Here is a 23,101-nt window from a genome sequence, read left to right as displayed (position 1 = left end):
GCGCGTTCTCGCTTTTTCTGCAGGAAGAGGACGACACGGAACCGCTCAGACTCAGTCCATTGCGCTCTGGTGTTGCTCCTCCTCGTCTGGAACCTGGACATGGAGGACGGAGTCTCTGGACCGATCTGACCAACGCGCTCGGAGGACGACACAAGACCAAAGACCGGAGCCCCTCCCGTGTCTTTATCGCTGTTGCTGCTGCTGTTGCTCGAACTCCAGGCTCATGTGGTGAGTTTGTACAAAGTTCTGCATGCTGCTGTTTTATGAGTTCCTGATGATAAGTTGGAATGCGGACGACCCACGGTTTTAACGGGGAAACATCAGTACCTTTCGCAATTGGAGTTACCGATGTTTACCAAGGGAACAGAGGTGCTGGGGAACATTGGGCTGACCCCAAAATGGATGCTTATTTTTACCAGAAGATAAACATTCACGAAACGTCAATTGGACCAATTTTGGTTTGTTTGTCGGTGTGAAAGCGGACCACACTGATGCAGACCAAATAATCAAACTATCGGTGTGAAAATGCCCTTAAACGCTTTTAACAACGTCATAATGGTGTTCACTTGTCACTAAACACCAGAAAAAAAAAAAAAAACAACATTATGTTGTCTTGAACTGCACTATCTTCTCGTGTTTTACCTGGAGTGGCTCTGGCAGTTGGACAGCCACAGGTACTCTTCTTCCTCCTCCTCCTCCCCGGGGCAGGGCTCTCTGCTCGGGGTCGAGGTCCTGATGCTCACAGGGTCATACGGCGGAGGGACGGAGACGGAGGACGGGAGGAGAGGCGGAGGTCCGGAGGAGGATGAAGAGGCTCGTCTGTCGGGAACTACGGCACAAACACAAACACAAAGACAGCAGACGTGAGCCGGTGTTTGGGTTTGGACAGTTTCAGTCGTGTCAACAGGACAAAAAAGTGAAATAAAAAGCCCAGGATCATGTAGCACAGCTTCAGAAAAACATTTAAAGGGTCCATCTGAAGCAAAATCAACTATTAAGATCTTTCTACCTTCTAAAGGGCCGTTCACACCAAAGCGTCAAAAAACACCTTAACGTCTCTATTTGGAGCCTTTGCATTTGAGTTCAGATGCCCCCGACGTGCGTCTTTGACGCCGTGAACAGACGGGACAAAAATACTTGACGTGCGTCCATTGCCCTGGAAACAAGAGCCCGGTCCCGGTCTTTTCCTGAAACAATGTCAGACCAGACTGAGAGAGTGTTTTTATGACATAAAATATCAGCGGAGGAGATCGGGTCATATATATATTTATACTCCAATAATGACACTGGATCAGTCCCGGTCTAGTCCTGGTCTAATACCGGTCTAGTCCTGGTCTAATTACGGTCTAGTCCCGGTCTAGTCCTTGTTTAGTCCCGGTCTAGTCCTTGTTTAGTCCCGGTCTAGTCTTGTTTAGTCCCGGTCTAGTCCTTGTTTAGTCCTGGTCTAGTCCTGGTTAGTCCTGGTCCTGGTCCTGGTGTAGTCTTCGTGATCGACTCGGTGATTGTGGTGTATATATTTACACTCCACTCATGTTTGTGGCTCTCGCTCTGGTTCTGGGGTTTTTCTTCCTGATAATAACGTCGCTGCATCACTGGATACTCGTCCCTGATTGGTCGACGCGGCTCGTCTGACGCGAAAAGTTCAGCATTTTCAACTTCTTGACACTGACGCCTTGGAGCCATGTCTAGAGCACCGACGCCAAAACGCTCAAGACGCACTGTGCTGACGCCGAAAACGCGCCGCAAAAACGCAGGACGCTCTAGTCGCGCGTCCACATAGACTTTACATTGAAACTGGACCCTTTGACGCCTTGGTGTGAACGGCCCTCAAGAGTGATGTGTGGGCCTTGTATTTGTCGCCCAAGTGGTTTTTAGATTGATTCAGTGTTTTTTTTTAACAAATTGCAGCATATTTCTCTCACCCTCCCACGTGACAATGAACTAAAGCTGCTACAACGATGACGCAGCAGATACACCTATGACGTGTTTGACGTGGCAGAAAACGCTTCACACCCGCCCCACCCCCCTCCCCCGCTCCACCACCTCTGCCCACTCACACACCGTCCTGGTCTGCACGTACACGTCTGCTGTTCTGTGTTATTAGGCCCGAGCCCCGACAGGGCGTAGGGCCTATTGCTTCCGCTCAAGCGGAGCGATGGGAGCGACGTGCGCATGTCGAATGTGACAAACGACATGCAACTATGTCCACGGTCGCCCCCAGCACGAACAGCAGTATCCCAGTAACCCACGCCCAAGGCCTGGCTCATATTTACTACTGCTAAAATGAATGGAATGTCAATGGAAGGCGATGGGTGACCTCACGAGATGGCGAATGACGAGCGCCTCAGTGCCCGTCACTCACCAATGACCCCACGGTGACGTGGGGGAAGGTCGAGAGCTTTCAAAAAACGTATAATATGTTGTTCTAAAGTTTTCGGATATATTGTTTTTGCTCGAATTATTATTATTATTATTTTATTTTATTTTATTTTTATTATTCTTCTGCTCTTTGAGCTCTAATTTGACCCCCTAAACACGTTCAAAAACTCACCAAACTTGGCACAATATTCAGAAGTGGCGAAAAATTCGATAAAATATAGGTTTCGTGCACGGGCATAAAAAAATGGCGACACAGCGCCACCTGGAAAAGTCAAAAATTTCGCGTCTATGGGAGATGTCCCAGGTCAACTTTGTCCTAGAGCCACGAAATTCGGGACACACATTCGTCATGTCAAGACAAACAAAAAATATTATTATGGCCACGCCCCCTGACAAACCAGAAGGCGGCCATCTTGGATTGAAATTTGAGTCCGCGTTTTCGCTGACATTGCGTTTGAACGAACTCCTCTGAAGGCGCTTCACCCACAGGCCTGAAAATCACCGTACATCATCTAGACAAGTGGAACATCTAAAGTTAGCTGATTTTTTTTGATAACTGTCACGGTTTACGTGCGGCAAAGCCGCAAATTTCGGTAAAAATTTCGCCTAAATTCAAGGTGACATTATTGTTCCTGTTCACACAGACTTAGTCCGATTGTGCTGAAATTTGAATCACTAATGTGTGATCTCAGTCTGAATATAATACACTATAAAACATATGAAAAGTGAACACTATAGCGCCCCCTAGCATAGACATGAAACGTCAACATTGTCGGATCTGCACCAAATTTGGGAATTACATTTTATGCATGATTACGAGTAAAAAAGTATATTATGGACATGGGGATTTTTTCACTATTGGCCAGCAGGGGCGCAAAGACTCAAAAATTTGGCTCCTATGGGATACGTCCTGGTCAACTTTGTCATAGAGCCATGAAATTCGCTACATACATTTGTCATGTCAAGACAAACAAAAAATGTTATTATGGCCACGCCCCCTGACAAACCAGAAGGCGGCCATCTTGGATTGAAGTTTCAGTCCGCATTTTCGTTCACATTGCGTTTGAACGAACTCCTCTGAAGGCGATTCACCCACAGGGCTGAAAATCACCGTACATCATCTAGACAAGTGGAACATCTAAAGTTAGCTGATTTTTTTTGATAACTGTCACGGTTTACGTGCGGCGAAGCTGCAAAATTTGGTCAAAGTTTTGGCGAATTTCAAGGTGACATTATTTGTTCCTGTTCCCACATACTTAGTCCGATCGTGTTGAAATTTAAATCACTAATGTGTGATCTCAGTCTGAATATAATACACTATAAAACATATGAAAAAACACTATAGCGCCCCCTACCATAGACATGAAACATCAGCATTTTCGGATCTGCACCAAATTTGGGAATTACTTTCTATTAATGACTAGAAGAAAAAACATATATTGCTGACATGGGAATTTTTCAAGGTTGGCCAGTAGGGGGTGCAAAGAACATCTAAAGGCGCACTATGTCATTTTGCCATTTGCAGGCACAGAGTTTGCGGACACGGCGTTTACGGTATGGTGTTGGCGGGGCACACTATTTGCGGGCACGGCGTTCGCGGGCGCGGCGTTCACGGCGTTTGCGGCGGGCGCGGCGTTCGGGGCCGGGCGGGCGAGGGCCGTTCGACGCCGCTTGCGGCTTTAATTTATCTTTATTTTTCGCTTCAAATACACTTTTTGTAATCATGTCCTCGTGGAGAAAGTGTGTATATGGCTGCAATGATCAAATGGTCCAAATTATTTGTCATGTCGACAGAAGAATCAAGACGTGTTAAGTGTCTGGAGTTTATTTCTGGGAACACAGACAAAAAAGAATATTTTTGTTTGCAGGTGACACTTCCCCGAAGACGCTTCAAGAACTACGGGTGTTTTAAAACTGGACTTACAACGAAGCAGAAGCGACACTTTGGAAAAGGATGATGGAGATCCTAGATCTGTAAGTTTACCGTGAGTAAACCGCTGAAGAGAACTAAAAGCAAACTGCAGCATTTATTTTTTAAGATTATCCCACATTTAATTTCAAACTGCATCATCTCTCTTGTTCTACCTGTTTCAGTTTGACAAACGTTACGTCGTCCTACGATATCACACTGATACTAACAACAGACTTAGGGCATTGTTTTATTCTAGTGAGTCGTCTTCAACGCTTCTGCACGAGAACAAAATTACGACACTGATGTTTAGTGGAGCCTGTTCACATTATGACCTCCTCATTTGATCGAACATTATTATTAAGGATCCAAGTTTGTCCAATTGTGCTTCTGTCTCCCCCTCCCTCCCTGAGACGGCGGAGGAAGGGCGGCTCACTCGTCGCCTACGTCACATTTGGAGGGCGGAGCCTGTGCTTTCTCAGGACGGGCGGGGGGAGGAGCAATCGTCGGACATTCAAAGTTCCTGGTCTGCAACTGCTTCCAAGAAATCAGTAAGATTTCATAACTATTGTGTCATGGATGTTCCAAAACCCAAATTGTGTTTGTTTATGTGCAGAAGATACAATGTGAAAAGAATTATTTTACATTAGACGGTACATTTAAGACCAAAATGAGCAGCAGTTACAGAGAGAGGAGCCACGATATTCTAATGTAAGTCAATGGGAGCCAGAGTCAGGAGGAGCCAGAAGAGCCACATGAGAACTTCTGTCCTTTAATCAAATCTGAAGGTGAACCAAAGATGGCGTCTGGTCACCGAAAACACCACGATGCCATCCTGGGTTCACCTCACATTTGTTTAAAGTCTGTGGTTGTGTAAAGATTTACCGTCGTCTGTGGGGTTGAATCCACACAGGAGGCAGATGGACGACACCCAGCGGTTCATGTCCTCTTCAGACTCACAGACGAGGTACCAGACCCGCTCCTCTGTGCGAACGTCGAACACAAAACTGCTCTGGAGCTCCTTCTTGGTGAAGGACAGACCTGCGTCCACCTGAACACAAAGACCACACGGATTTAAATGTCAAATATTAAACTAAACTCTGACTCTCTGAGCTGTAGCCTCCTGTATATTTACACTTTGTGTTGGTCAGGCACTTAAGAAATAGTTTTTGCAGATCATTATTGAATTGTGATTTAATTGTGTTCCATCAAAATGACAAAAAACATAAAACATAAAATGAATGTTTTACGTGGACATATAAATAAAAAAAATTATAAAAATATTATTCTCTGTTTTTGCCTCATCAGGTCCAATCAGCCCAAATAACAAAGAGAATCAATAAAACCACAAGAGTTAAGATCCTGATGTTATAATGTTGTTTAAATGTTGTTTTGTTTCATTCACATGTTTGAGTAAAACTTTACTACATCTGCAAAGCTCAAAATGCGCTGTTGCACCTTGTGATGTCATGTTGTGGCAGTTTTACCTTTAGTTCAGTAGAGATCTGCAATTCCAGGGCTGAAATGATCCAAATGATTCTAGTGAAGGTGTGTGGAGTTTAAAAACACAGTAGAGCTCTTCCTCTATCACCACGTGACATCATGAGTGTTTTAGGTTTGAGAGAAGAACTCAGCCCAGAGTTTTGTCTGTCAGGGGGAGTTAAGGCCTATTCATACTTCATAAGAACTTTGATCTTCAGGTGATAAGAACAAGAACAAAGTTAATTTGAGCTCTGACATTTCATTTTTCAAAAGACGTTCTGCTGCCAAACTGCCCTGCCCCCTCGCTGCCCCGCCCCCTCGCCTGCCCCGTCCCCCCCTGCCCCGCCCCCTCGCTCTGCCCCGCCCCCTCGCTCTGCCCCGCCCCCTCGCTCTGGCTCTATAACGAGGGTTTTATTTTCATCCTCCAGTCTGACCGCTCTTGCTCTTTTTTTTGGTGACCCTTTTGTCTTTCTCAAACTTGTCATGGAGATTTACTCCAGACTTTTCTACACTGATTTTCGTCTTGAGCCTAAAATGTCGTTGATCTCCCTCCATTTGTGCCTCTATCATCCCTGAGCGTCGTGTTGTACAGATGTTTGTATTTTCTCACCATTTCCTCAAAAATGACTCAAAACCATCCCTTTTTTTTGTTTTTTTTTTCTTGCTCTGCACTGGCGAGGAAACAGATAAACCACGCCCACAAAAATAACCAATCAGAGCGAAGATGTGGGACAGAACTGCAGAACTGTCGCAAAAAGTTCTGCTCCAGCTGAGGCGTCGAGAACAAAACACAAGAACTGAACAACAGGAGCTGAACAAACCACATGACGTCATTTTGTTTGTCCAACTCTGGGTGCAAAAGCAAAGTTATGTTCTTATGAAATATGAAAAGGCCTTTACCTGCTCAAAGAGATAAGTTTTGTTTTGTCCCAGAGTTTTGTCTGTCAGGGGGAGTTACCTGCTCACAGAGGTTGAGGTTGATGCTCCTGATGGGTCGTCTGGACTGAGGGTTCTTGTAATACTGGAGCATGTCAGGTTCACCGCTGAGACGACCGCTCCTCAACACGAACCAACGCCGCTTCCACGCCTTAAACACACGAGGAATGAAAATACTGAACCTTTAAAGTAATAGTACTCAAATATAGTAACAACAAAGATACGACCAGTAAAATCAAGACATGAAGTAAAAAAGTACAAACATCAGTATCAAGACTCTGCGGTATAAAGTGAAACACATCACATGTTTAGATCTTCACTGAAAACAACATATTAACATTTTTTATACGTTTCACTTCACTCTCTCTTCCCTTTGCTCTTCAAGCTAAGTCACTCTCCCTTCAGAGCGCCATCCCAACACACTCAGCGTCCACACTCTAATGAAACGTCACATCAGGTTTGTCCAGTCGCTGTGTACAGTTTTGTGTTTTGTGTGAACTGCGGTGCGGGAGCCTGGGGGACGTAGACTCGTGGGCGGAGCCTCGTACACAATCTCACAGCTAACCATGAGAAGGGTCTGAATCGGGCCCGTGAGAGATCGTTAGATTACTCAAACACGCCTGGATGACTCTAAAATATGTCAATACGATCATAAACAATACATTTTGTGGCTTCTTTATCATTATTATCAGTTTGTACGACCATAAACGAAAACAAAACAAACAAAAAAAATCCTTACATTTTTTCATTCCCGTTGTGGTTTCGTACGACAAGAGTGAAAAAACGGAGAGCACACTCAGATGGCTGATGTGCAAAAGCTTTTTTATTTTCACAATAATGTTTCAGCAAAAAAAGCCTTCGTCAGATATTTTTCTTGCTTTGAACCACAGCTCATACACGTTTAGGCACGTTATTTAAAAAAGAAAATAAAAAAGCTTTTCGACATTGGCAATTTTTTCACTTTTGTCTTGCTGCTCATTGAAAGACAAGAATTTTGGTGTGTGTTTTCTGTTTTCTCTTGGTTTATTTTGTACGATCATAAACAATAAACTTTTGTGCCTTCATTAACATTATTATTAGTTTGTACGACCATAAACGGAACAAATAAAAAAGAAAGAAATTGGGTTAAAATTATATTTAGTTTGCATAGTGTGTGCTTTATTTTGCTCTATGTGAATATTTGTAAAATTTTGTGATTAATGTTCAGAAGCAAACACATCATTTTTGAATTTTTTAAACTGTCATGAAAAGGTTTGGGTTAATATATGTTTTTTATTGTTCTTTTTTTTTCCTTCATTTTTTCTTCATTTTTTTAATTAAAACTTTTTTTTCTTAATTTTTTCATAATTTTTTCGAGATTTGTTTTCTTAATTTTTTCTTAATTTTCTTAATTTTTTCTTCATTTTTTTCTTCATGTTTTCTTCATTTTTTTCTTCATGTTTTCTTCATTTTTCGAGATTTTTTTCGAGATTTTTTCGAGATTTTTTTCGAGATTTTTTTCTTCTTCATTTTTTCTTCATTTTTTTCAAGAAATGTGTTATCTTTCGTTTATAATGTAGATGTTGTGTGTGTGATTATTGTTTCTCTCTTGGTACAAACTCGAAATAAAAACAAACCAAATCAAAACGTCTTCATGCAGGTTTGTGATGAGGAACAATGTTTGAAAAAGCCGTCTCAGTACGTAACGAGCTCGTATGAAAAAAAGATGTTTTCTAGAATGTTCTGGACCCGACCTCTGACCTCTGACCTCCAAGTGGACGGTCGAGGATTTTTTCTTTTTGTCTGTGGCCAAACAGTTACTAAAACAAACAGGGCTTCGTTGAGTAAGAGTTCACGGTCTGTTACAGCTCGGTAAATATGTCACACATAAGAGTCAGGACCCGAGAGGATTCAACACGTCTTTAGCAAAACCACGACGCAGAAGTTCACAACCAACACGGATCTTTAAAAGAGGAGGAAGAAGTTTTAAAATGGTTCTAATGGTTTAAATTTTAAATGGTTTCAAGACAAGACCAAGACCTCTGAGAGTCAAGACCGAGACAAGACCGAGACTTTTAAAGGACGAGACCGAGACAAGGCCAAGACCTTTGAGGGTCGAGGCTGGGACAAGACTGAGACTTTTAAAGGTCAAGGCCGAGACTTTTAAAGGCTGAGACCGAGACAAGACCGAGACTTTTAAAGGACGAGACCGAGACAAGACCAAGACCTTTGAGGGTCGAGGCTGGGACAAGACTGAGACTTTTAAAGGTCAAAGCCGAGACTTTTAAAGGCCAAGACCGAGACAAGACCGACACTTTTAAAGGTCAAGGCCGAGACTTTTAAAGGCTGAGACTGAGACTTTTAAAGGTCGAGGCCGAGACTTTTAAAAACAGAGACCGAGACAAGACCGACACTTTTAAAGGTCGAGGCCGAGACAAGACATTAATCTGTACTTTGGAACATTCTAGATCAGGGGTCGGCAACTCAAAATTTTCAAAGAACCATATTGGCCCAAAAAAAACAAAAAAACATACCTGCCTGGAGCCTTATATAAGCCTAATATGAAGACGACACAGACTGTCAGTATATTAACTGTATAAGCCGAATATTAAAATGACTGAGTCGGCTACAAATACAAAATGAACATTCATGATACACAAACCCCTTTTGTGACCCTCTCATACTCGCTGCTCCGTCTGTAGCCACTGAAATCAGGTGGTTCGTGTTTATTCCTTTGTCATTTAGGCCCCGTTTACACGTACACGGGGATTTATAAAAACGGAGACATTTCCCTTCGTTTGTTCACATCGCAAACGGAGAATTCGCCTCTGAAAACGAATCTTTCTAAAAACTCCGGCTGGAGTGGAGATTTTGGAAAACTCTGGTTTCACGTTTGTGTGTAAACTGAGATAAACAGAGTTTTAGGAGCTGAGGCGCTGAAAGTGCGACCGACGTTTACCTGTTGCTATGACGACGATGATGGAAGCATCAGAGCAGCAGTCGCATTTCTTCTGATCGTGCAGGAGCACTCAGAAAACAGCAGCATGTACAACTTTGTACAAACTCACCACACATCAGCCCGGAGCAGAAGCTCTGAGCTCAGCAGACAGGAGCAGTCAGAGCAGCTCCTCAAGACGGGGCTGAGGGTCCAGTGTTGGTCAGATGGTCCGGAGGCTTCGTCCTCCATGTCCTGGTTCCAGACGGGGGCGAGTTCCATGTGGGAAAAGTGAGAATGTTCTGTGGACCACAGGTCCAGGCTGCTCCAGTCATCTGCGCTCGACCGCGGCTGGTTCCAAGGTGGTGCAGCATCCGGACAGAAATCACGAATCCCATTTGGTTCGTTATATGTTGTTCTGAGCGTCCATCTGCGCATGTGTTTTGTTTTGGTTTTTTTTCTGGGGGAAAAGCAGTTCTTCTCAGGTGGAGGTGGACACCACCCCCCACTTCAGTTCATCTGTTTGTTCTGCTGAAACACTTTTCATGTGTTTCATTCACACACAGCTGATGGATCAGATCCATGAGCAGATGAACGAGGGTTTTACCCCAAAACAAACCAGATTAAAACAACAACAAAAATAATTTCTTTTCCATTTTCACTCATTTTTGAAAAAGCTCCAGGGAGCCACTAGGGGAGAGCTAAAGAGCCACATGTGGCTCTGGAGCCGCGGGTTGCCGACCCCTGTTCTAGAGAAAGCAACAACATCTCCATGGAGACAAGCAGGTGGCGGACCCTGGACCCTCCTCTGGACTCTGCTGCTGCTGGTCAATCTCCGGGTGACCTCTTCCTCTGCAGCGCTCGGACTCGTGCAGAGTAAATAAATACTTTGAAGCGTGTTTCCTGTTGGACCAAACTGGGACAGGAAGAGGAAGTGCTCTGCTCCGCTGCTCCATTTCCTCAACGGGACACCACCAGAAATCCCCCAAAAGTCACGGACCGCAGCATCCCGACTCCACAGACACCGGCCTCCGCGAGCTGCAAACGGCTTCCACACGGATCTCCGGCACTTTATGAACTTTAGTTTGTTTTTGCTGCTGATTGTTTTGTTTGTGCATTTCTCTTCCATCAAAGCAGAACTGTTACACGAAAACGTTTTATTATTTAAAGTTTGGAGTGATTCATGTTTGAGTCATTTTATTTTCAAGACTCCGTGTCGTCGATCGGCCCCCGTTCCTTCCTTCCTTCCGTCTCCAGTTTGATGTTTAAAAACGGAAAATTTTCAAGGTTTTGTTTTATTGTTACAAAATAAACACGTCTAATTACATAATAAGCCAGTTTAATGCCGTACTGTGGAACATTCCAGGGAAAGTGAAAGCCCAGAGCATCTCGATGGACACAACCAGGTGCTGGAAAAGTTACATGGTGCAGCTTTAAATGATTGTTTTGTTTGGTGAGTTAGTTATGGTAAATATTTGGCATCGTTTTACGTCAGTGAAGAAAAAAAGTTCAAAATCTGAGGAAATTGTCCTTCCAATTTTCTTCCTCTTATCCGGGGCATCAGTGACTCTCAGACTTTGGACCTGGTTTAGTCCTAGTTTAGTCCAGGTTTAGTCTTGGTTTGGACGTGGTTTAGACCTTGTTTGGACATGATTTAGTTCTGGTTTAGTCCTGGTTTAGTCCTGGTTTAGACCTGGTTTTGTCCTAGTTCAGTCCTAGTTTAGATCTGGTTTAGTCCTAGTTCTGACCTGATTTAGACCTGGTTTAATCCTGGTTTAGTCCTGCTTTAGTCCTTGTTTAGTCCTGGTTCAGACCTAGATTTAGACCTGGTTTAGTCCTGGTTTAGTCCTGGTTAAGACTTAGTTTAGACCTGGTTTAGTCCTAGTTCTGACCTGATTTAGACCTGGTTTAATCCTGGTTTAGTCCTGCTTTGGACCTGGTTTAGTCTTGATTTAGTCCTAGTTTAGACCTGGTTTAGTCCTGATTTAGTCCTGCTTTAGTCCTGGTTTAGTCTTAGTTTAGACCTGGTTTAGTCCTGATTTAGTCCTGCTTTAGTCCTTGTTTAGACCTGGTTTAATCGTGATTTAGTCCTAGTTTAGACCTGGTTTAGTGTAAATTTAGTCCTAATTTAGGCCTGGTTTAGACCCCTGGTTTAGACCTGATTTAGTCCAAGTTTGGTCCAAGTTTAGTCAAAGTTTATTCGTAGTTCAGTCCTGGTTTAGACCTGGTTTAGTCCCGCTTCTTTTTTCAGTAAAGATTCATTTCTGTCCTGTGATTGGGACTTTTTTTTTTTTTTTGTGTTGATATTTGTGAAAAATGTCTCTCTAGTTTTGATTCTAGTTTTTATCTCGATTATAGTATTTGATTTTTCTTTTTTTTTTGTTTTGTTTTGTTCACCCTGGAGGATCGTTCAGTCGTCCTGAAGCTCTGAACAAACAGACACTTCTTCTTCTTCTTCTTTTGCTCCTGTCAGTCCCACGTTCATAAATTTACTCTCCTTAGTTTAAAATTCCGTGTTTTCCACCTGCGGCGTCATCACTTCCTGTTGTTTTTTTTCTTTTTGTTGTTGTGTCTTTTGACCTTTGACCCAACAGGAAAAAAGCTGGAGTGGATCTAAAATAGAACTTCCTCTGTTCTGTTCCCGAACCAAAACCAAACTCCTGCAGCTCCTCAAACGGCCGAGTCTCCGAGTCTCTGCAAGATTCTTCTGCACGTTAAGGACAGATTTTAATTGTTTATTTTTTGTTCATTTATCTTCAATTAAAGCAGAAATATTATGAAAAAAACACTGATACTCTGAGTCCTGGTTTAGTCCTGGTTCAAGACCTGATTTAGTCCTAGTTTAGTCCTCGTTTAAACCTGGTTTATTCCTGGTTTAGACTTGGTTTAGTCCTTGTTTTAGACCTTAGTTTAATCCTAGTTCAGTCCTGTTTTAGTTCAGTTTCAGTCCTTGTTTAGTCCTTGTTTAGTTCTGGTTTAGTCCTGGTTTAGTCCAGTTTAAGTCCTGGTTTAGTCCAGTTTCAGTCCTGGTTTAGTCCTGGTTTAGTCCAGTTTCAGTCCTATTTTAGTCCAGTTTCAGTCCTATTTTAGTCCTGGTTCAGTTCTGGTTTAGTCCTGGTTCAGTCCTGGTTTAGTCCTGGTTCAGTCCTGGTTTAGTCCTGGTTTAGACCTGGTTTAGTTCTAGTTTACTCCTCATTTAGACCTGGTTTAGACCTGATTTAGTCCAGGTTTAGTCCTGGTTCAGTCCTGGTTTAGTTCTAGTTTAGTTCTGGTTTAGACCTGGTTTAGTCCTGGTTTAGTCCAGGTTTAATCCAGGTTTAGTCCCGGGTTAGTCCCGGTTTAGTCCTAGTTTAATCCTGGTTTAGTCCTGGTTTAGACCTGATTTAGTCCAAGTTTAGTCCTGGTTTAGTCTTGGTTTAGACCTGATTTAGTCCAAGTTTAATCCTGGTTTAGTCCTGGTTTAGTCCAAGTTTAGTCCAAGTTTAGTCCAGGTTTAGTACAGGTTTAGTCCTGGTTCAGTCCTGATTTAGTCCTGCTTTAGTCCTGCTTTAGTCCTGATTTAGTCCTTGTTTAGTCCTGGTTTAGTCATTAAAAAAAAAAAAAAAAGTGTATTGTAAGAATAACTTGTAATTTTCTACATATTTCTCAACTTTTCTTTCACAAACTGCTTCTTGGTGTAAAACTATAATTTATGTTTAGCGCAGGTGTTTCATCACCAAATGAAACAGAATTCAGAGCTTTAATGCCGTACTGCGGGACATTCCAGAGCGCAGCGTTCATGTCCCTGGTGCGCGGGGCGTTTCCTCTCACATTTGTGGTTAAATCCCAGTAAATCTGAGGGAGCGAGCAGCTGACAGCGATTAGAGTCTTACGTAACCCATGACGACGGAGTTTCTCCACCGCAGCTCTGACCCCAGGGAAAGTTTACACGCCGACGCCGAAGAATCGAACAAAACAAAGAATCTAACAGAAGAATCGAACAAAACAAAGAATCTAACACGACGAAGAATCGAACAAAACAAAGAATCTAACACGACGAAGAATCTAACAAAACAAAGAATCTAACACGACGAAGAATCGAACAAAACAAAGAATCGAACAGGATGAAGAATCGAACAAAACAAAGAATCTAACAAAACGAAGAATCGAACAAAACAAAGAATCTAACAAAACAAAGAATCTAACACGACGAAGAATCGAACAAAACAAAGAATCTAACACGACGAAGAATCGAACAAAACAAAGAATCTAACACACGAAGAAAGAAGAATCCACACAATCGAAGAATCGAACAAAACAAAGAATCTAACACGACGAAGAATCGAACAAAACAAAGAATCTAACACGACGAAGAATAACAAACAAAGAATAAACACGAAGAATCTAAACACGAAGAATCTAATACGACGAAGAATCTAATACGACGAAGAATCGAACAAAACAAAGAATCTAAACAGGACGAAGAATCGAACAAACAAAGAATCTAACAAACAAAGAATCTAACAAAACAAAGAATCTAACAAACAGAAAACAAAGAATCTAACAAAACAAAGAATCTAACAGGAACGAAGAATCTAACTCTAACACGACGAAGAATCGAACACGACGAAGAATCGAACAAAACAAAGAATCTAACAAAACAAAGAATCTAACAACGAATGAAGAATCTAACAGGATGAAGAATCGAACAAAACAAAGAATCTAACACGACGAAGAATCGAACAAAACAAAGAATCTAACACGACGAAGAATCGAACAAAACAAAGAATCGAAACAGGATGAAGAATCGAACACACCGAAGAATCTAACAAAAACAAAGAATCTAACACGACGAAGAATCGAACAAAACAAAGAATCTAACAAAACAAAGAATCTAACAGGATGAAGAATCGAACAAAACAAAGAATCTAACAAAACAAAGAATCTAACAGGACGAAGAATCGAACAAAACAAAGAATCGAACAAAACAAAGAATCTAACACGACGAAGAATCGAACAAAACAAAGAATCTAACAAAACAAAGAATCTAACACGATGAAGAATCGAACAAAACAAAGAATTCTAACATGACGAAGAATCTAACAAAACAAAGAATCGAACAAAACAAAGAATCTAACACGACGAAGAATCTAACACATCGAAGAATCGAACAAAACAAAGAATCTAACACGACGAAGAATCGAACAAAACAAAGAATCTAACACGACGAAGAATCGAACAAAACAAAGAATCGAACAGATGAAGAATCGAACAAAACGAAGAATCTAACAAAACAAAGAATCTAACACGACGAAGAATCTAACAAAACAAAGAATCGAACAAAACAAAGAATCTAACACGACGAAGAATCGAACACGACGAAGAATCTAACAAAACAAAGAATCTAACACGACGAAGAATCTAACACATCGAAGAATCTAACAAAACAAAGAATCTAACACAATCGAAGAATCTAACAAAACAAAGAATCTAACACGACGAAGAATCGAACAAAACAAAGAATCTAACACATCGAAGAATCTAACACGACGAAGAATCTAACACATCGAAGAATCGAACAAAACGAAGAATCTAACAAAACAAAGAATCCAACACGACGAAGAATCTAACAAAACAAAGAATCTAACACAACGACACCGAACACGAAGAAGAATCTAACAAAACAAAGAATTTTACACACCGACGTCGAACACAACAAAGAATCTAACACGACGAAAAGCGTTGCACAGAAAACTGCACAACTTCACTGGTGGAGGCTCCGTCAGACGCTGAAACTGAATAAATGTAAAGAAGTCGAGCTGTTTATATGGAGTAAGAAGCTTTCAGAAATATTTGTGCACATAGAATAGAAATCCGTGCATATTTGTCTGTAGTTGCACATAAAATAAATATTTGTAAACTCTCACATGAGTCGTACATAAAATATATTGTGTGTATTTTATCCATCAGAATATCAGAAAAGTTACGACGTCAAGAATTAAAATCACAAAATGAAAATTCACAATTAAACTTTCAGTACGAATACGAATTCACAGACGGGACTTTACTGTCAAAAACACGTCATCACTTCACAGACATTATTTATCGAGCAGAAGAAACATCGATCAAGATCAAGACTGTGCATGTTTAAGTTTGTAGCAGAGTAAAAACAGAGTAATGACACAACAAGGAGCTACAACAGAACAACAAGTGGATTCAGTCAAATTTAGTGTAAAAATGTCTTGTCTTGTCACATTGAATTCAGGAACCGGATGCTGCTGTGTGATATTGTGTAGAAACTCCTCCTCTGAACGGGAAACTGCACCGATATCTTAGTAGAAACAGAGTGGAGCCAGTTTTCTAACATCAGACGTAACATTATCCCAGGGATAATAAAAAATATGGGCATTTTCTGCATGTTTAGATTAAAACATTCACGGCTACAGCCACAGTGAGCATCAGTCAGTCTTAACCTTCATCTCAGCTGCATTTCTCACATGAAATGTGACCAAAAGTTCCTCAGGACGTTGAAATGTCCCAGTTTACACCAAACACGACCAAACTGTCCTGGTTACAGACGTCACAGCCGACAGGAGCAGACAGGTGCAGACAGGAGCAGACAGGTGCAGACAGGAGCAGACAGGTGCAGACAGGTGCAGACAGGAGCAGACAGGAGCAGACAGGAGCAGACAGGAGCAGACAGGTGCAGACAGAGCAGACAGGAGCAGCAGACAGACAGGCAGACAGGAGCAGACAGGTGCAGACAGACAGAGCAGACAGGAGACAGCAGACAGGAGCAGACAGGTGCAGACAGGAGCAGACAGGAGCAGACAGGAGCAGACAGACAGACAGACAGGTAGAGCAGACAGGAGCAGACAGAGAGCAGACAGGTGCAGACAGGAGCAGACAGAGAGCAGACAGGTAGCAGACAGGAGCAGACAGGCAGCAGACAGACAGGGCAGACAGACAGACAGGAGCAGACAGGTGCAGACAGGAGCAGACAGGACAGCAGACAGGTGCAGACAGACAGGAGCAGACAGAGCAGCAGACAGGAGCAGACAGGTGCAGACAGGAGCAGACAGGTGCAGACAGGAGTAGACAGGTGCAGATAGAGGCAGACAGGTGCAGATAGGAGAAGACAGGAGCAGACAGGTGCAGACAGGTGCACATACTAGAAGACAGGAGTAGACAGGTGCAGACAGGAGCAGACAGGTGCAGATAGACAGGCAGACAGGGTAGCAGACAGGAGCAGACAGGTGCAGACAGGCGCACATACTAGAAGACAGGCAGGAGTAGACAGGGCAGATAGAGGCAGAGCACAGCTGTGTTTTCAGTGTCAACACTCCTGTTCTCTGTGTGTGTTTCTCTCTTTCTGTTTTCTGTGTTTGTGTTTGACTCTGGTTCACACTTTTCTGGCCTGTTTATCTGAGACTAAATCTCCACTAAACCAAAATAAACTCAACAGAAATGAAGCAGGAAAGAGACTTGAAACTAAACTAAAGTCTGGTTTAGCACGGGTCCATTTTTGGAGACCTGCACCCGCCCCGACCCGTCGCACCCGCCCCGACCCCCTGCACCCCCCACCTGCACCCGCCCCGACCCCTCTGCACCCGCCCCGACCCCTCTGCACCCGCCCGACCCGTCTGCACCCGCCCCGACCCACCGTCCGCACCCGCCCCGACCCGTCTGCACCCGCCCCGACCCGTCCGCACCCGCCCCGACCCGTCTGCACCCGCCCCGACCCGTCTGCACCCCGACCCGTCTGCCACCCGCCCCGACCCGTCTGCACCCGCCCGACCCGTCTGCACCCGCCCCGACCCACCCGTCTGCACCCGCCCCGACCCGTCGCACCCGCACCCGACCCCGCACCCGACCCGTCCTGCACCCGCCCCGACCCGTCTGCACCCGACCCCCACCCGCCCCGACCCGTCTGCACCCGACCCCCGCACCCGCCCTGACCCGCCCGTTAACCCGAGATTATATCAAAGTTAAACCCGTCACCCGCCCGAGTCCCTGATAAATCACACACAGATTAAAAACTCTAACTGAAGCGTCCGTCAGAATAATGAACTGAAACGTTACGACGTCAAGAATTACAATCACGAAATGAAATGAAACGGTTTCACTTTCTTCAGCACGAACACGAACGAACAGACGCGACTCGACTGTCATCACTTCACAGGGATTAACAGAAGAAACACACCATGGACTAAACCAGGACTAAACCAGGACTAACCTAAGACTGATTCCAGGATTGAACCAGGAGGACTAAATGGACACATTTTTCTATAGCGCTTTACAACAAGGAACCACTCACCCAGTCACACACCAGTGTACACAGACACTGGGGGCGAGTCAAGTGTCTTGCCCAAGGACGCTGGAATCACACCACCAACCTGTGGGTCAGTGGATCTGATTGCTCAACCAATGATGTTTTTTTGTGTGTTTTTTTTATGTCGAGAGCGGGATTCAAACCACCAACCTTCAGATCAGTGGTCGAATGCTCTACAAACTCAGCTACTGCCACCCGACTAAACCAGGACTAAACCAGAACTGAACCAGGACTTGCTGTTGGGGCAGGCCCAGAGCTTGTGCCCGTGTAGACTGTTGAGTGACCGCAGGTGAAAGGACCAGTGCAGAACTCGGCGCCGCAGGGATATAAACGACGCCATCGCCCAATCGCGCTTTGTGGACACCTGCTCCACGGGCTCAGGGTTCTCTCTCTCTTAGTCCTGGTTTAGTCCTGGTTTTAGACCTGGTTAAATCCTCGTTTAGACCTGGTTTAGTCCTGGTTTTAGTCCCGATCTGATCCTAGTTTAGTCCTACTTTAGTCCTGGTTTTAGATCTGGTTTTAATCCTGGTTTAGACCTAGTTTAGTCCTGATGTAGTCCTAGTTTAGTCCTGGATTAGTCCCGTTTTGGACATGGTTTAGTCCTGGTTTTAGATCTGGTTTTAGTTCTGGTTTAGTCCTAGTTTAGTCCTGATTTAATCCTGGTTCAGTCCTGGTTCAGTCCTGGTTTAGTCCTAGTTTAGTCCTGATTTAATCCTGGTTTAGTCCTGATTTAGTCCTAGTTAGTCCTGATTTAGTCCTGGTTTTAGACCTGGTTTAGTCCTAGTTTAGTCCTGATTTAATCCTGGTTTAGTCCTGATTTAGACCTGGTTTTCTTGGTATTTTTGAGTTCTGTAAATCCACCTGTAATTGAGTAAATGTAAAGTCGAGCTGTTTAAAGTCACACTGTGGAACATTCCAGGCAGAGGATTGACGTCTCCATAGAAACGAGCAGCTTTAACTTGTCTACAGAGCAGTGCATCTTGGGAAGTGGAGTCTTTTCCTCCCCGGGGCCTCGTGTTTCACTTTCCTAAACCACATTTTTTTGTTGTGGTGTTTGGATCTGGTCCACAGCGTCGGCCCCACAGGACGAGGGTTAGTCCTGGTTTAGTCCTGGTTTAGTCCTGGTTTAGTCCTGGTTTAGTCTGACTCATGTGTTTTGGTGGTTCGGGCCCCCGGGTCTCGCTCACGGTCTCACTCAGGGCTCAGGTATTCCAGCAATGCACTCTGGGTATTTACTGGAACTCACTCCCGACGCTGCCAAACGACTCGACTCCGCGTTCCAAAGACCTGAGCTTCCTCTTCCAGACTCATCATCCCAAAACCAAACGGACCAAAGTAAAACCAAACAATCACCAGGATTAAAACAAAACGACAACAACAATATTTCCTCAAAATAAAACCGATCAAAACAAAACCAAAATAAAAGTGATTAAAACTTCCAGAATCTACAGGAAACACTCCAGATCTGAGGTTTTCAAACTGAGTCAATGTGAAACTCCTTCTAGAGCAGGTACGAGGTAAAACCTGGTTTAGACCTGGTTTTAGTTCTGATTTAGTCCTGGTTTAGACCTGGTTTAGTCCTGGTTTAGACCTGGTTTCAATCATGATTTTAGTCCTGGTTTAGATCTGTTTAGTCTTGGTTTTAGTCCTGGTTTTAGACCTATCTTAGACCTGATTTTAGTCCTGTTTAAGTCCTGGTTTAGACCTGGTTTTAAACCTGATTTTAGATCTGGTTAAGTCCTGATTTTAGACCTAGTTTAGACCTGATTTTAGTGCTGGTTTAGTCCTGGTTTAGTCCTGATTTTAGTTCTGATTTTAGTCCTGGTTTAGTCCTGTTTTAGTCTTGGTTTTGACCTGGGTTTAATTCTGATTTTAATCCTGGTTTAGTCCTTGTTTTAGACCTGGTTTAGTCCTGGTTTAGTGCTGGTTTAGGCCTGGTTTAGACCTGGTTTCAATCATGATTTTAGTCCTGGTTTAGTCCTGTTTTTAGTTCTGATTCAGTCCTAATTTTAGACCTGATTTAGTCCTGGTTTAGTCCTGGTTTTAGTATTGGTTTAGACCTGGTTTAGTCATGGTTTTAGCTCTGGTTTAGTCCTGGTTTAGTCCTGGTTTAGTCCTGGTTTTAATCCTGGTTTAGACCTGGTTTAGATCTGGTTTAGACCTCGTTTAGACCTGGTTTTAATCCTGATTTTAGTTCTGATTTAGACCTGGTTTAGTGTCCACGTGGAGGAGCAGCGGCTCTACTCCGAGCTCCTCACTCTGTGTCTGAGGGAGACGCCCGGACGCCTGAGGAGGAAACTCATCTGTGTCTCTGGTATCGTGGCTCTGGTCCTTCGGGTCATGACCAGAGGTGAGGGGAGGAACTCAGCTCCTCTTCACCACAACGACCGACACAGAGACCACATCACTGCACCTGTCCACCTGTCAATCTGCCCACGCCGCACCTGTCCACCTGTCAATCTCACTCTCCATCCTCGCTCTCACCTTTTAGTCCTCCTGGTTTAGTCTTAGTTTAGTCCTGGTTTAGTCTCGGTTTTGGTCCTGGTTTAGTCCTGGTTTAGTCCTGAGTTAGACCTGGTTTAGACCTGGTTTAGTCCTGATTTAGACCTGGTTTTAGTCCTGGTTTAGTCCTGGTTTAGTCTTGGTTTAGTCCTAGTTTTAGTCCTGTTTTGGTCCTGGTTTAGTCCTGAGTTAGACCTGGTTTAGACCTGATTTAGACCTGGATTAGTCCTCGGTTAGACCTGGTTTAGACCTGGTTTAGTCCTGATTTAGACCTGGTTTAGTCCTGGTTTAGACCTGATTTAGTCCTGGATTAGTCCTCGGTTAGACCTGGTTTAGTCCTGATTTAGACCTGGTTTAGTCCTGGTTTAGTTCTGGTCCATCCTCCTTGAACTCCTCCACTTGAGGCAGAGACCTCGGATTTTGAACTCGGACTTTTTGGCCTCTGAGACCAAAAAATCCGATTTCACAAAAAAAAAAAAAAAATCCGAATTGAGAATTAAACGTGTGAATGAAAGAAAACACAAGTCCGGTTCTGTTTTTGAGGAGGTGACGACACTAGAACCCGACTTAAACCTCACAAGAGTCTGTTTAACGACGTTTAACGAACCTAAAAACCACTGAGACGACAGGATTGTTTTGAAATTGTGTCAAAGTGAAAGTGAAACGTGCGTCGTGTTTCGGCTGCGGTTACAGTTTGTTTTGATTCACACTTGTGACTCTGGAGGTTTTCACGATGACTCAGTGTAAACACAAAGATAATTGGAGCGTGACTCAAGAGAACGAAGAAAACTGAAACTACAAAAGAGTTCATTCATTTCACACCAGCGCAGAGACACAGGTGAATGTGAGACGCCCTCCACAAAGCCTGGGTCAGACCTGGTTTAGTCCTGGTTTAGACCTGGTTTAGACCTGGTTTAGTCCTGGTTTAGAACTGGTTTAATTCTGATTTTATTCCTGGTTAAATCCTGGTTTAGTCCTGGTTTAGTCCTGGTTAAATTCTGGTTTAGTCCTGATTTTAGTCCTGGTTAAATCTTGCTTTAGTCCTGATTTTATTCCTGATTTTAGTCCTGGTCTAGACCTGGTTTAGTCCTGGTTAAATCCTGGTTTAGTCCTGATTTTATTCCTGATTTTAGTCCTGGTTTAGTCCTGATTTATGTCCTGGTTAAATCTTTCTTAATCCTGATTTTATTCCTGATTTTAGTCCTGGTCTAGACCTGGTTTAGCCCTGGTTTAGTCCTGATTTCAACCTGGTTTTAGTCCTGATTTTAGTCCTGGTTTAGACCTGGTTTAATTCTGATTTTATTCCTGGTTAAATCCTGGTTTAGTCCTGGTTAAATCTGGCTTAGTCCTGATTTTAGTCCTGGTTAAATCTTGCTTTAGTCCTGATTTTATTCCTGATTTTATCCTGGCCTAGACCTGGTTTAGTCCTTTAATCCTGATTTTATTCCTGGTTAAATCCAGGTTTAGTCCTGGTTTAGACCTGGTTTATACCTGGTTTTAGTCCTGATTTAGATATGGTTTAATTCTGATTTTATTCCTGGTTAAATCCTGGCTTAGTCCGTGGTTTAGTCCTGATTTTATTCCTGATTTTAGACCTGGTCTAGATCTGGTTTAGCCCTGATTTAGTCCTGAATTTGACCTGGTTTTAGTCCTGATTTTAGTCCTGATTTTAGACCTGGTCTAGATCTGGTTTAGCCCTGATTTAGTCCTGATTTTGACCTGGTTTTAGTCCTGGTTTTAGTCCTATGGTTTAAAGTCCTGATTTTAGTCCTGGTTAAATCCTGGTCTAGACCTGGTTTTAGTCCTGGTTTTAGTCCTGGTTTTAGTCCTGGTTTACTGTCCTTCTGTGGCCTAATGTTAATGAAACTGTAGAAAATCGTGTCACATGGGTTCGTTTGAAGAGCAGCTGTCAGTTCGTAACATCTCATTTACGATTCGTTAATTGAATTTTAATTGCGCAAACTTAAAATACGTCGCGAAATGTGACGTTTTCAAAGAACGAAGACAAAAATGAAACAAATTAAACCAGATCTGAAGGAGCTGAGAGAAACACAAACCTCCAAATCATTTCCTACTGTCACGTAAAGAGGAGGTTTTAACTTTTACTCAAGTAAGAAAACTTTTACTGCGTTCAAATGTGACTCGAGTAGAAGTAAAAGTACACAGCTGGAAACGTTCACACTCACGTATCGCCGTAGTTTCTTCTCTGGGGGAGATTTTCGGAGCCATCCTTCGCAGACGACCTCTCCCGCCGCGCTCATCCTCAGCAGCGCAAGTCCAGCCCAATTTTTAATAACCCGACTAAAACCACAGCCAAAACCAGCCGAGAAAGTCCTTGAAAATACTCCAAAACCGGCAATAACTCTGGATTTTTTCGAGTTTAAATGAATTCTGAATCAGTAAATCACCAACACTTTTCCATCAGTTTCCAAACGATGTCAGGTCGGGTTAAAAATCGCCCCCCAAAAAAAAAAAAAATCTGATTACTCCCTCGAACGGTGGAAAAAGTGATCGAAGACGGTCAAGATAAAACAAAAACAATGCAAATATTCAAGGAGTCGCTGCTGTGTTTCCTTCTAAAAGCGTAAATGGATTCGGGAGTCATTTCTGGAGAGTTAAAATCTCAAAAAACAAACTTGTAAAAAAGTGTAAAACCGGTTCCAGAAAC

The 23,101-nt window shown here is 43.2% G+C and overlaps 1 pseudogene; it reads right to left on the bottom strand.

The window, feature by feature from the left end:
* LOC110173600 (GRB2-associated-binding protein 1-like) overlaps window positions 1-22,848 on the bottom strand; it is a 38,879-nt pseudogene extending 16,031 nt beyond the window's left edge.
* Window positions 22,849-23,101: the final 253 nt, after the last annotated feature.

Source organism: Boleophthalmus pectinirostris, unplaced genomic scaffold, assembly GCF_026225935.1.
Source record: "Boleophthalmus pectinirostris isolate CB_2022bp ecotype Guang Dong unplaced genomic scaffold, ASM2622593v1 HiC_scaffold_20, whole genome shotgun sequence".
NCBI classification, from domain to species: domain Eukaryota; kingdom Metazoa; phylum Chordata; class Actinopteri; order Gobiiformes; family Gobiidae; genus Boleophthalmus; species Boleophthalmus pectinirostris.
The sequence above is the reverse complement of the archived record's forward strand: the minus strand, read 5'-3'. Positions and strand labels throughout refer to the sequence as shown.